This window comes from Giraffa tippelskirchi, chromosome 3 (genome assembly GCF_054371585.1).
Source record: "Giraffa tippelskirchi isolate mGirTip1 chromosome 3, T2T-mGirTip1v1.2.pri, whole genome shotgun sequence".
In the NCBI taxonomy this organism is placed as follows: Eukaryota; Metazoa; Chordata; class Mammalia; order Artiodactyla; family Giraffidae; genus Giraffa; species Giraffa tippelskirchi.
The window spans coordinates 112,045,382-112,059,780 of NC_137277.1; the positions used below are offsets into that span (position 1 = coordinate 112,045,382).

Consider the following 14,399-nt stretch of genomic DNA (forward strand, 5'->3'; position numbering starts at 1 on the left):
CATGACTCTATTCAGCTTTTGAAATAGTATTATTTTCAGAGAGTAATACATGTTATTTATTTTTAATTTCCTGGTCAAAGTCTAAAATATAAATTGCAAATTAGAAAATCCTTTGAGGATAGAGTTCAGCAAAGGAAATGTTTCAAGGTGAGTTTTATATTAGTTTCACTCATTTTAATGAGCCTTTGTTAGAAACCAAGCAAGCAAATACTCTACGACTGAAGAGTTATCTTTTAAAGAAACCATCATAAATCAGAACCTCTAACTCCATGCTTATATTATCAGGTTGACACAACAAAAGCATAAACTGATAGCTAGATGAGATAGCTTTTATTAAGAAAGAAAATGAGGCTTCAACTTTGAATATCAGCTTAAATATCAGGTTTGAAACAGGCTAGAGACACCCCAATTGACAATACATTTCTATTGAAATTAAAAATTGACACTATTCTTCAATATATGATATATAAAATGGATTGAGGAAAATTTATTTTTAAGTATGGACATAAGTTGATAAAAATGCATACACATGAGTGCACATACATACACACACAAGACAATAGTAGAAAAATATTTCATTAATCAGTGAGAATTAGATGAGCCACTTTAATGCCTAGGAAGCTTGAAGGTAAAAAAAAGAAAAAAAAATCTTGTATTCAAGGGACTAATTTTTCTCAGTACTTGCTAACCTTGGGCTGTCTGCTTATAACTACAAGTTGTCCTTAGCTTGAAAAGAGCCTTTTAATATTTAAAATTATTGGTCTATAGTATCCATGTAATTTCTTCAGCTATGGGGCTTCATTTCCTTTGATGTGTATCGAGGTTCCAACTGATATTACTACAATTCCTGCTGTCTCTTAGCCCTGAGAAATGTTTCTATCTCTCTAAAACTGATAGCAATGTTTGGTCTCCACTCTGAGAGGGAATTTTATCCATTTGTATAATACTGAGGCTCAGATGGACATGGTACTCTTCTGAATAAGTTTGATCATTATTTTATCAATTTTAGCTTGTTTGTTTTGTTTTGTTTTTTTCCTCCAGGATTAAAGGTATCCACAACAAGTGTCTCTAAAAGTAAAATCACATTAAGTCTGGAGATACTAGTCTAGGCAGATTTAGGATCTCCTTTATAGGTATATAGATCTTATTTATACAAAGAAGATAAAGCGGCAGAACACATTTTATTTTCTGTTAATCTAATATTACACAAATATTTTTCCAGGAAAACAAACAAAAATTAAGAAAACCTCCAGCTTAACCAAAAAAAGAGCACTATATGCAAAAATGTAGTAGTTTGGTAATGTCACAAGAACTCACCTTCAACTGGGTTTTAAATGTGTTGATAAAAAATCAATTGGATTTTAATAGATCCCAAATGATACTGATATATAATACTAAAGCAGCTGCTCTGTTACCTTTATTTTTTCAAACATGAACTATATTCAAGTTTCCACTTCTTGAAGCTACATTACGATGAAAACATTTATTTTTCTCCACCACTGATAGCTAAGATTATCTTTTAAAATCATCTGTTCCTGACTAGTAGCTGAAAGTTGTTAGAGTGCAACAAAAACATTTGTTTTACAGAGCTCTTGTATGTAGACATCTTCCAATATCTTTGACATTCATCTTGATTTCTGAATGTGAAATAAACCAAATGCCTAAAAAGTCAATATATTATAAACTGAGATTAAAATAATTTTAAAACAGATTTTGAATAAAATATTAAAAAACAGAAACAGATTGATAAATGGATTCCTGAGGTTAGAGCCATAAAGTAAAAGTGCTTTTATTCCACATGATCATCAGGTGAATTTTGGCAACTCTAATACTGTGTCCCAAGAATGAAGAATTGGTTGTAATCGCCTTCATCAAATACAAAGAAACAAAGCCTTCAATCTCATAATCCAAATAAGACCCTGAAGAACTCAAAGATGCCTTGAAGTCAATCCTTTAGCTGACGAGAAGTCAATGGATGAATAAGATTTCTGTGATAACTCTGGTGTCACTTCATTTTGAGTTAGAAGAGGACTGGAATATTTTGCACCATGTAACGAATGAAATGATTGTTAGCAGGGTCAGCAGTCAAGATTTAAATAATCAGTGTTTGAATTAGTCATTCTTCATAGCAAGTCAAGTAATAATAACATGATATGACTAACATTAAAATTTCTATACTACAACTTCTTTAATACTGGAGATAAAGAGGAAGGTATAACTAACAATATACAGATGCAATCAATTGTTTTATTTATACCTGTTATTCTTTGAAAATATGTATATTGAAAATATTAATACTTCATGTGTGTGTGTGTGTTAAGTTGTGTCAATCATGTCCGACTTACTGCAACCCCGTGGACTGTAGCCCGCCAGACTCCTCCGTTCATGGGATTCTCAAGGCAAGAATACTGTAGTGGTATCCCATGCCCTTCTCCAGGGGAATCTTCTGGACCCAGGGATCAAACCCACATCTCTTACATCTCCTGCATTGGCACGCATCACCTGGGAAGCCCTATATATGTGTATGTGCGTGCTCAGTCACTTCAGTAGTGTCTGGCTCTTTGTGACCCTATAGACTGTAGCTATCCAGGCTCCTCTGTCCATGGTGTTTTCCTAGGCAAGAATATTGGAATGGCTTGTCACTTCCTCCTCCAGGGAATTTCCCAACCCAGAGATCAAACCTGCATCTCCTGTGTCTCCTAAACTGTAGGCAGAATCTTTACCTATTGAGCCACCTGTGAAGCCCATACACGCACACGTGCACACACACACGCGCGTGCACACACACACACACACACACACACACACATATGTGTATATATACATAAAATGAAAACACCCTACAATCAAAAACTTGTTTTAAGTTCTGTTTATCATTTGGCCTCAATCTTGTCATCAGTCTTAACCTATAAACTGGCCAATAAATTTTCACTTTGTCAGCCACACTTTGAAGAAAACAGATCTTGAATATTGTTTCATTACTCATTCTGAAAGTGAATATCTGAAGTGTGCTAACAAATATTTATCAATCAGCTTTGGAGGAAAAGAAAGAGCTTTGATGTACAGCATTTGCCAATTTTCATGGTGTAAATACTACCAACATTGCTAAATTCAAACTACCAGTAGTTTAACAGATGTCTTGAAAACTACTTCAAAATGTAACAATCAGTCCTTGAGCTAGTACAAGCCTGTTCTGTGCACCACTAGCTGATCCTTCACACACCCAAATATAACATCTTTAGTTATATAATGAAAAGTGAAAGTGAAAGTCACTCAGTCATGCCTGACTCTTTGCAATCCAATGGACTGTAGTCTGCCAGGCTCCTGTTTGTGGAATTCTCCAGGCCAGAATACTGGAGTGGTAGCTGTTCTCTTCTCCAGGAGATCTTTGCAAACCAGGGATCGAACCCAGGTTTCCCACATTGCAGATAGATCCTTTAGTGTCTGAGCCACCAGGATAGCTGGTTGATAAATATTTATTAGCACACTACAGATACTCACTTTCAGAATGAGGAGTAATCAAACAATATTTAAGATCTGTTTTCTTCAAAGTGTGGCTGACAAAGTGAAAAATTTTAAGAGTATTTTAAAAATATGTATATTTACTTTGTTCTCTCTATCTGCAATATACACATCTGTATTCCTGGCAGCCCTAAATTTTACCTTTTTTTCCATCTAATTTTTTCCCCAAACCCCCACACCCACAATTGATGAGCTCTGTCTTCTCCATTGTGAGGGCAAACCTCATCTGTGATTACCTGACAATTCCCAAAACCACTGCTGTAGATGACTATTCTATTATTGCGATTTGCATCTTTCTTTGACCCACATTTTTTTTTCTTAATTTAATTTACACTACCCAAGTAACATCACTATGATAATCCTTGCCCTAGTTTCTGCTTTCCAGAAATCCTAAGCTGGAGACATGTGGTTATAAAATACATTCCACTGGTTAAGTGTTGTGATGAAAAGATAATCATTTATTATAAAAATAATGTTGTTAATGTTTCTAAATCTATGATGTCCTGTTATATTTTTAAAATTAAAGCAGTTTGGGATAAATAAGATGGACGTATTTTTAAAACATTTTTTAACATATCAACATTTTTACTTTCCATAAATATTTTTCTTAGAGATTTATTATTAATAATATGTGATTTATGTATCATAAAATTAACCCTTTTAAAGTATACAATTCGATGGCATTTAGTTTATTCACAGAGTTGTGTAATTATCACTGCTATCTAATTTTAGAGCATTTTCATCACGCCCAAAAGAAATCCCATATTTGTTAGCAATCACTCTCAGTTCCCTCCTCTTTCTAGTCCCTGAGAATCACTAATCTGCTTTCTCAGCCTAAGGGATTGCTTATTCTGGACATTTTATATTGATGCCATCATATAGTACATCACTGTTTGGACTGACTTATATGACTTAACATACTGTTTCTAAGGTTCATCCATGTTGTAGAATGTGCTACTACTTCATTCCTTTTTATTGTCAAATAATGTTTCATATGAATATAGAACATTTTAATCTATTCATTAGTTGATAAACATTATGGTTTGCCTACTTTTTGGTTATTATGAATGCTTCTGCAATTAATATTTGTATACAATTTTATTTTGCAGGGATGTATAGTTTAATTTCTCTTGTGTATAACTAGGATTATAATTGTGTCAAATGGCTTACATTTAACATTGAGGTGTTACCATTCCGTTTTCTAATCGCTGTACGATTTTACAATATCAACAACGAATGAGGATTCCAATTTCTTGTCATCCTGATCAATATTTGTTGTTGTTGTTGTTGTTTCTATTTTACTCATTCTAGCAGCTATAAATCAGCCTCTCATGGATTTCTTTCACATTTTCCCAATGATTTGTGATTCTGATTGTATTTTCTTGTGTTTGTTGGTCATATACATATCTTTTTGAAGGAAAGATCTCTAAAAAAAAAACTACCTAGTTTTAGATTGATTGTTTGATTTTTTATCATTGAGTTTAGGAATATTTTGTATATTCTGTATGAAATTTCTTTAAATGATTTATAAATATTTTTCCTCCATTGTGAATTCCCTTTATATTTTTTATTTGAAGCAAAGTTTACTGGAGTATATTTGCTTTATAATTTTGTGTTAGTTACTACTATACAATGAAATGAATTAGCTATATATATATATATATATATATATAGACACAGACACAGACACAGACACACACATATATATAGACACACACACACACACACACACACATATATATCCCCCCTCTTTTTAGACCTCCTTCTCACACCACCTCATCCCACCCATCGAGGTCACTAAAAAGCACTGAGCTGAGCTCCTTGTGCTGTATAGCAGGTTCTCACTAGCTCTCTATTTTACACATTAGTGTATATATGTCAACCACAATTTCCCAATTAATTGCATTCCTTATTCCCCCCAATCTGTGTCCACATTTCCGGCCTGTACATCTGTGTCTCTATACCTGCCTTACAAAAAGGTCACCTGTACCATTTTTCTAGACTCCACATATATGCATTAATATACAATATTTGTTTTTCTCTTTCTGACTTACTTTATTCTGTATGACAGTTTCCAGGCCTATCTACTCTACAAATGACCCAATTTCATTCCTTTTAAGTGGCTGAGTAATATTCCATTATGGATATGTACCATATCTTTTTATCTGTTTATTTGTCAATGGACGTTTAAGTTGCTTCCATGTCCTGGCTATTGTAAACAGACCTAGAGTGAACACTGGGGTGCATGTGTCTGTTTGAATTATGGTTTTCTAAGTATATATGCTCAGTAGTGAAATTTCTAGATCATGCTGAGCTAAGTAGTCGCTTTAGTCGTGTCTAACTCTGTGCAACCCCATAGATGGCAGCCCACCAGGCTCCCCCATCCCTAGGATTCTCCAGGCAAGAACACTGGAGTGGGTTGCCGTAATATAGTAGTTTTATTTTTAATTTTTTGAGGAACTGCTATACTGTTCTCCACAGTGACTGTATCAATTTACATTCCCATCAATAGTGCAAGAGGGTTCTCTTTTCTCCACACACTCTCTAACATTTACTGTTTGTAGAGTTTTTGATGATGGCCATTCTGACTAGTGTGAGGTGATACCTTACTGTAGGTTTCACTTACATTTCTCTAATAATTAACGATGTTGAACATCTTTTCTTGTGCCTCTTGGCCATCTATATGTCTTCCTTGGAGAAATGGCTTTTTAGGTCTTCCAAACATTTGTTGATTGCTTTGTTTGTTTTTTGGATATTCACCTGCATGTACTATTTTATATGTTGGAGATTAATCCTTTGTCATTTGCTTCAATGACAAATATTTTCTCACATTTCAGAGCTGTCTTTTTGTGTTGTTTATGGTTACCTTTTCTGTGCAAAACCTTTTAATTTAAATTATGTCCCATTTGTTTATTTTTGGTTTTGTTTACATTAGTCTGAGAGTTGGGTTAAAAAAAAATTTTTGCAGTGATTTATGGCAAAGAGTGTTCTCCCTATGTTTTGATCTAAGAGTTCTATAGTGTCCAGTCTTACATTTAAGTCTAGGAACATACATATCAATAATTACCTTAAAAGTAAATGGATTAAATGCTCCGAACAAAAGACACAGACTAGCTGAATAAATACAAAACAAAACCCAGAAGCAGAAAGCAAGAGAGAATGGGAAAGATATACTCAAATGAATGCAGAGTTCCAGAGAATAGCAAGGAAAGATAAGAAGGCCTTCTTCAATAAACAGTGGAATGAAATAGAGGAAAACAACAAAATGGGAAAGACTAGAGATCTCTTCAAGAAAACTGGAGATACCAAGGGAATATTTCATGCAAAGATGGGCACAATAAAGGACAGAAACATTAAAGACCTAACAGAGACTGAAGGTATTTAGAAGAGATGGAAGAACACACACAAGAACTATACCAAAAAGGTCTTAATGACCTGGACTACCATGGTGGTGTGGTCACTCCCCTAGAGATAGACATCTTGGAGTATGAGGTCAAGTGGGCCTTAGGAAGCATTACTACCATCAAAGCTAGTGGAGGAGATGGAATTCCAGCTATTTAAAAACCTAAAAGATGATACTGTTAAAGTACTGCACTTAATTTGCCAGCAAATTTGGAAAACTGAAAAGTAGCCACAAGACTGGAAAACATCATTTTTCATTCAATCCCAAAAAACGGCAATGCCAAATAATGTTCAAACTATGGAACAATGCTTTCATTTCATACACTAGCAAGGTAATGCTCAGTATCCTACAAGCTAGGTTTCGGTGATATGTGAACCAAGAAATTCCCAATGTACAAGTTTTGTTTAGAAAATGCAGAGGAACCAGAGGTCAAATTGCCAACATCTGTTGGATCATAGAAAAAGCAAGGGAATTCCAGAAAAAACTTCTACTTCTGTTTCATTGGCTATGGTAAGGCCTTTGACTGTGTGGATTACAACAAACTGGAAAATTATTCAAGAGATGGGCATACCAGATAACATTACCTGCCTCCTGAGAATTCTGTATACAAGTCAAGAAGCAACAGTTAGAAGCAGACATGGAAAGTCTGGCAGACTGGTTCAAAATTGGGAGAGAAGTATGACAAGGTGATATATTGTCACCCTGCTTATTTAACTTATATGCAGAGTACATGATCCAAAATGCCATACTGGATGAATTACAAGCTGGAATCAAGATTGCCAGGAGAAATAACAACAACCTCAGATATGCAGATGACACCACTCTAATGGCAGAAAGTGAAGAGGAACTAAAGAGACTCTTCATGAAGATTAAGGAAGAGAATGAAAAAGTTGGCTTAAAACTCAACATTCAAAAGACTAAAATATGGCATTTAGTCTCATCACTTATGGCAAATAGAAGGGGGAAAAGTGGAAGCAGTGACAGATTTTACTTTCTTGGTCTCCAAAATCACTGCAGACAGTGACTGCAGCAATGAAATTCAAAGACACTTGCTCCTTGGAAGAAAAGCTATGACAAACCTAGACAGCATAATAAAAAGCAGATACATCACTTTGCTGACAAGTCCATATACTCAGAGCTATGGTTTTTCCAGTAGTTCTGTAAGGATATGAGAGTTGGACATTAAGTAGCTGAGTGCCAAAGAATCGATGCTTTTGAATTGTGGTGCTGGAGAAGACTCCTGAGAGTCCCTTGGACTGCAAGGAGATCAAAGCAGTCAGTCATAAAGGAAATCAACCCCGAATGTTCATTGGATGAACTGATGCCGAAGTTCCAATAATTTGACCACCTGATGGGAAGAGCTGACTCATTGGAAAAGACCCTGATCTTGCAGAGACTGAAGGCAAAAGGAGGAGGGTGTGGCAGAGGATGAGGTGGTTAGATAGCATGACTGACACAATGGACACGAATCTGAGCAAAATGTGGGAGATAGTGAAGGACAGGGGAGGCTGACATGCTGAAGTCCTTGACGTTGCAGAGTCAGGCATATTTAGCAAATAAACAACAGCAAATATACATGCTGTCTATAATAAAAGAGACCCACTTCAGACATAGGGTCACATACATACTGAATACGAGGTGATGGAAAATATATTTCATGCAAATGGAAATCAAAAGAAAACTGGAGTGGCAATGCTCTCATCAGATATAGCAGACTTTAAAATAAAGACTGTTATAAGAGATAAGGAAGTACACTATATAATGATTGAAAGATGAATCCAAGAAGGTATAACAATTTTAAATATTTATGCACCTGACATAGGAGCACCTCAATACATAATGCAAGAGCTAATAGCCATAAAAGTGGGAATTGATAGTAATATAATAATAATGAAGGACTTTAACACCCCACTTACACCAATGGACAGATCATCCAGACAGAAAATTAAGAAAATTCAGCTTTAAATGATTCATGTCAATGTATGGCAAAAACTATTACAATATTGTAAAGTAATTAGCCCCCAACTAAAATAAATAAATTTATAAAAAAATAAATAAATAAATAAATAAATAAATAAATGACTCAATAGACCAGATAGATTTAATGGATATTTATAGGACATTGCATACAAAAACAGCAGCATGAATTTTCTTCTAAAAAGCACATGAAACATTCTCCAGGATAAGATCACATCTTGGTTCACAAATAAAGTCAAAGTAAATTTAAGAAAATTGAAATTATATCAGGTATCTTTTCTGACCGCAATACTTTGAGATTAGAAATAAAAAAAATTCTAAAAAAATGCAAACACATGGAGACTGAACATTATGCTACTAAATAGCCAAGAGATCACTGAAAAAATCAAAAAAGAAATAAAAAATACATAGAAACTAATGACAACAGGATCACAAACACTCAAATCCTATGGAATTCAGCAAAAGCAGTTCGAAGAAGGAAATTTATAGCAATATAATCCTACCTCAAGAAACAAGAAAAATCTCAAATAAACAACCTAATCTTGCACCTAAAGTGACTAGAGAAAGAGGAGCAAACAAGACCCAAAGTTAGGAAAGGAAATACATCATAAAAATCAGAGCAGAAATAAATAAAATGTAAATGAAGAAAACAATAGCAAAAATCAATGAAACTAAAAGCTGGTTCTTTGAGAAGATAAACGAAATTCATAAACCTTTAGCCAGATTCATCAAGAAAAATACAGAGATGATTCAAATCAATAAAATTAGAAATGAATAAGGAGAAATTACAACAGACACCACATAAATACAAAGGATTATAAGAGACTAATACAAGCAAGTATTATATATGCCAATAACATGGACAATCTAGAAGAAATGGCCAAATTCTTGGAAAGGTACAGCCTCCTAAGACTGAACCAGGAAGAAACAGAATATAAACAGACCAATCGCAAGTAATGAAATTGAAACTGTGATTAAAGTCTTCCAAAAACCAAAAGTCCAGGACCAGATAGCTTCACAGGCAAATTTTATCAAGCATTTAGAGACGAGCTAACACCCCTCCTTGTCAAACTCTTCAAAAAAACTGCAGAGGAAGGAAAACTTCCAAGCTCATTATATGAGGCCACCATCACCCTGATTCCAAAACCAGACAAAGATATTACATGTATCTATTCTTTGTCAAAGTCTTTCCCCAATTAGCTTGTTATAGCATATTGAGCAGAGTTCCTTATGCTCTACAGTAGGTCCCTATTTTTTTCTTTTGTTACTTATGACTTTGAAATCATCACTAAGAAACCATTAAATAATATAAAGTCATGAAAATTTACTCATACGATTTATTCTAAGAGTTTTACAGTTTGGGCTATTACATTTATGTCTACAATGCATTTCAAATTACTTTTTTGTATATGATGCGAGCTAATAGTTCAAATTTTTTTTCTTTTGAATGTAGATATCCATTTGGGTACCATCTCTGTTTATTCAAAACAGTATTCTTTACCCACTGAATAATCCCTTCATCAAAATAAATTGACTAGATTTATTTCTGGTCTTCTAGTTCTATTACATTGACTTGTATGTGTATTTTTTACCCCCATAGTCTTTCTAAAATATAATTGAAATATAAAAAGTTACACATTTAATATACACAGTTTAATTGTTTCACATATGCATACAGCCAAGAAACGTGCACAATATATCACTGTTAACTACTGGCAATATGTCATGTAATCTTTAAATACTGACACTATGGTATATAGCAGATCAGTAGAACTTGCTTATCTTGCTTTACTGAAACTTTACATCCACTGAACAACTCCTTATTTCTCCCTCCTAGAGCAGCCCCTGGAAACTGACACTCTACTCTTTACTTCTGAGTGTAAGTACAGTTTTTATTTTTTTATTTTATATTTTTCTGTAAGATCAGCTGTATATTGCCACTCTGCTTATTTAACTTATATGCAGAGTACATCATTAGAAATGCTGGGCTGGAAGAAGCACAAGCTGGAATCAAGATTACCAGGAGAAATATCAATAACCTCAGATATGCAGATGATACCACCCTTATGGCAGAAAATGAAGAGGAACTGAAAAAACGTCTTGATGAAATTGAGAGAGGAGAGTCAAAAAGTTGGATTAAAGCTCAACCATCAGAAAACTAAGATCATGGCATCTGGTCCCATCACTTCATGGGAAATAGATGGGGAAACAGTGTCAGACTTTATTTTTCTGGGCTCCAAAATCACTGAAGATGGTGATTGCAGCCATGAAATTAAAAGACGCTTACTCCTTGGACAGAAAGTTATGACCAACCTAGATAGCGTATTAAAAAGCAGAGACATTACTTTGCCAACAAAGGTCCATCTAGTCAAGGCTATGTTTTTTCCAGTAGTCATGTATGGATGTGAGAGTTGGACGCTGAAGAAAGCTGAGTGCCAAAGAATTGATGCTTTTGAACTGTTTTGTTGGAGAAGATTCTTGAGAGTCCCTTGGACTGCAAGCAGATCCAACCAGTCCATCCTAAAGGAGATCAGTCCTGGGTGTTCATTGGAAGGACTGATGTTGAAGCTGAAACTCCAATACTTTGGCCACCTCATGCAGTTGACTCATTGAAAAAGACCCTGATGCTGGGAAGGATTGGGGGCAGATGGATAAGGGGACAACAGAGGATGAGATGGCTGGATGGCATCACCGACTCGATGGATATGAGTTTGGGTAGACTCCAGGAGGTGGTGATGGACAGGGAGGCCTGGCGTGCTGCAGTTCATGGGGTTGCAAAGAGTCAGACATGACCGAGCGACTGAACTGACTAAACTGAACTGATGTGGCATTCAAGATCTTAGTTCCTTGACCATATCAAATCCAAGTTCCCTGCATTGGGACCATGGAATCTCAATCAGTGAGCTGCCAGCGACTAATAACCTTAATAATTGTATTATATGTAATAATTATTCCTCTATAGCTCATTGAGATCATAAGTTTCTTTTTCATTATTTCATATTTGAGTTTGTACTGTTGTTACGCTGTGCTCAGTTGTGTTCAATTGTTTTTGACCCCATGAGCTGTAGCCCGCCAAGCTTCTCTGTCCATGGGATTTCCCAAGCTAAACTACTGGAGTGTGCTGCCATTTTCTCCTCCAAGTGATCTTCCTGACCCAGGGGTCAAACCTGTGTCTTCCGTGTTGCCTGAACTGGCAGGCAGATTCTTTACCATTGAGCCAACTGGAAAGGCTAACTGCAATTTTCACATCTCCAGAGGGTGCTTTACAAGTTGTATTCTGTGGAGAGGCTGCTCCTTAGAATCTATGCGATATTCATGTAGATATACATGTCCTCATATGTTACTCCTGCCAATTATATATATCTTTGATGAAGTAGCATACTTTTTTTGAGCATTAACTGTCTAGTAAATAATATCAATTGTTTAGACTGGATTATCTCAAAAGTCTTAGGACTCTGCCTTTTCTGATTTCCAGAAAGCTCTTTTAATGCTGTCTAGAAGTGGAAAACCTGTGGAGGACAGTTCCATATAGACACACCTCATTACCATGCACTGAAATAGCATCAGTTTCAAAAAGCTACCTAAAATCAAGGAGGTAAAACTGTACATTTTAAATAAAAAATTTTCAAGATCCATTTACATCACAGAGGGCATTAAGATACTTTTCAGTTTCCCTAGACACCCTAAACTGCTTATTAGTGGCCACAACCCAGGTTTATTGATGACACCTAATGTCCCTGTGTGATCAAAGACTATAAGTATTTCAGTTGCTATTATGGTTTTCTGTTACTTGACAGAGGCCACTCCCACCGTTTTGTATCACAAGTTCAGGTGACACTACCAGTTTTTAGTGCCTGATGGATCACATTGTTTAATAACTTACATGGAAACCCTGTATGTTAGTTCTAGCTATCTCATACTAATAAATGTTTTGGGGGTCATTTAGTTATATTATGCTAAAAAAGCAAGTTGGCTTCTTGTGATAATTCATGAGTTTTTCACACGTTAAAAATGACTTATCCAGATGTTTAGGAATCTTTCCTTTTTCTGTTGGCAGAAGATACACACACACACACTTCTGTAAAATTTATAATTCCTCATCTTCTAGCTTGAAGATAGAAACTCTGTTATTTGATTCATTGTCACTTTTTGTCCGTACAACTTATTAGCAGAGATTCATGCACACTTAATTGCTAAATAAATACCTAATGCAAGAATTTTAAAAATTAAAAGAATGACCCAGCCATTATATTATGGCAAAATGTCTCCTCATTGTTGGGATTACTAGCAGAAGTTGGATATGAAATGGCAAAACAGTATTGGGCATGTCTTCTGTTAATGGCATTCTCTAGTCTTCAAAGTCGTCTTATCGAGGATTGTGAAATATATTTTTAAATATCGAAAAAATATTCACTCCAGTGAAAAATAGTCTTATTAAACAGACCCAATATGTCTACCTAATTCTTAACCTCTTTATTCTCTACATGTTTAAGAGAGGTGTTTAGTCATTTCTCCACTATCCAGATTTTGCTTACTTTTCAAAATGGATTCTGTATGTAACAAATATTCCTGACAGTTTAAATAGTGTAAAAATGTTGATTTCATGTTTGTAAGCTTTGTCATTGGGAATTTTATACTGAATAAACCGTGTATATATACATACATAATCCACAGATGAAGATATATCTAATTGATTTATATTCACACAGCTACAGAGGTCTTTTGCCTTTATATGGTCAATCCTGGCACCTTACAATGGTGGGCATGCAGTTAACACACACAGTTCCGTGTTGCTTCAAGCAGTCTAAAGGCAACAAAAACAAATTGATGGAGGCAGAAATAGGAGAATCCCACCCTGTCAGAAGATGAACGAGCTAAACTTGCCAGACGTGAACCCTGGCTGACACAAGCAAGGTGAAATCAAAGACTGGGCAACTTTTGACAACCCATGCTTCACAGCCCTGACCACTGTGGATGGCCATGATTATCTCCAGACAAAATGACTGTGAGTAAAAGGCTTACATACACTTAAATTAAACACAGCAGGGTTTTAGCAATCTCTGTTTGCATTTTACTTTCTGTTAAGAAGGAAATTGCTTGGACTTGGAACATTTCATTTAATGGCATTTTTAGTTACCTTTTGTATTTCTAATGCCATGGTCTACATTCACTCCAAATTACCCAGTAAGACATGGGAAACTTTTGTCCTTTTTTGTTTATTTTTTTTTTTAATTGCAGTAGCTTCCTTACCAATTTTACTAAATTAAATGTGTTTTAAAGCATCTCAGTTCTTGAAACTCAATTATTCCAATCTCTGGGTGAAGTATAGTAAACAATGCAAACCCCATTTATGTAATTTATTTTGCAAAAGACAATAATGGAATGCAGTTGTGCTAATGATATATGTATTTCTGTATTTTTTCCTTTTCAACAACAACTTATCAAAACCATGTCATTTTGAAACAAAAGCTTTAAGGGCTTTTGGGGGTTTTGGTTT

The 14,399-nt window shown here is 35.1% G+C and overlaps 1 long non-coding RNA gene across 2 annotated transcripts in view; it reads right to left on the reverse strand.

The window, feature by feature from the left end:
* Nucleotides 1-1,759: 1,759 nt before the first annotated feature.
* LOC145540946 (uncharacterized) overlaps nucleotides 1,760-14,399 on the reverse strand; it is a 99,270-nt gene continuing 86,630 nt past the window's right edge. The window contains exons 8-9 of one of the 2 annotated variants that reach the window (XR_014078655.1): nucleotides 13,566-13,706; nucleotides 1,760-2,031 (exon numbers count right to left, since the gene is read on the reverse strand). This is a non-coding gene — a long non-coding RNA (uncharacterized LOC145540946). The remainder of the gene's footprint in view (nucleotides 2,032-13,565; nucleotides 13,707-14,399) is intronic. The other variant, XR_014078656.1, reaches the window with a different exon arrangement.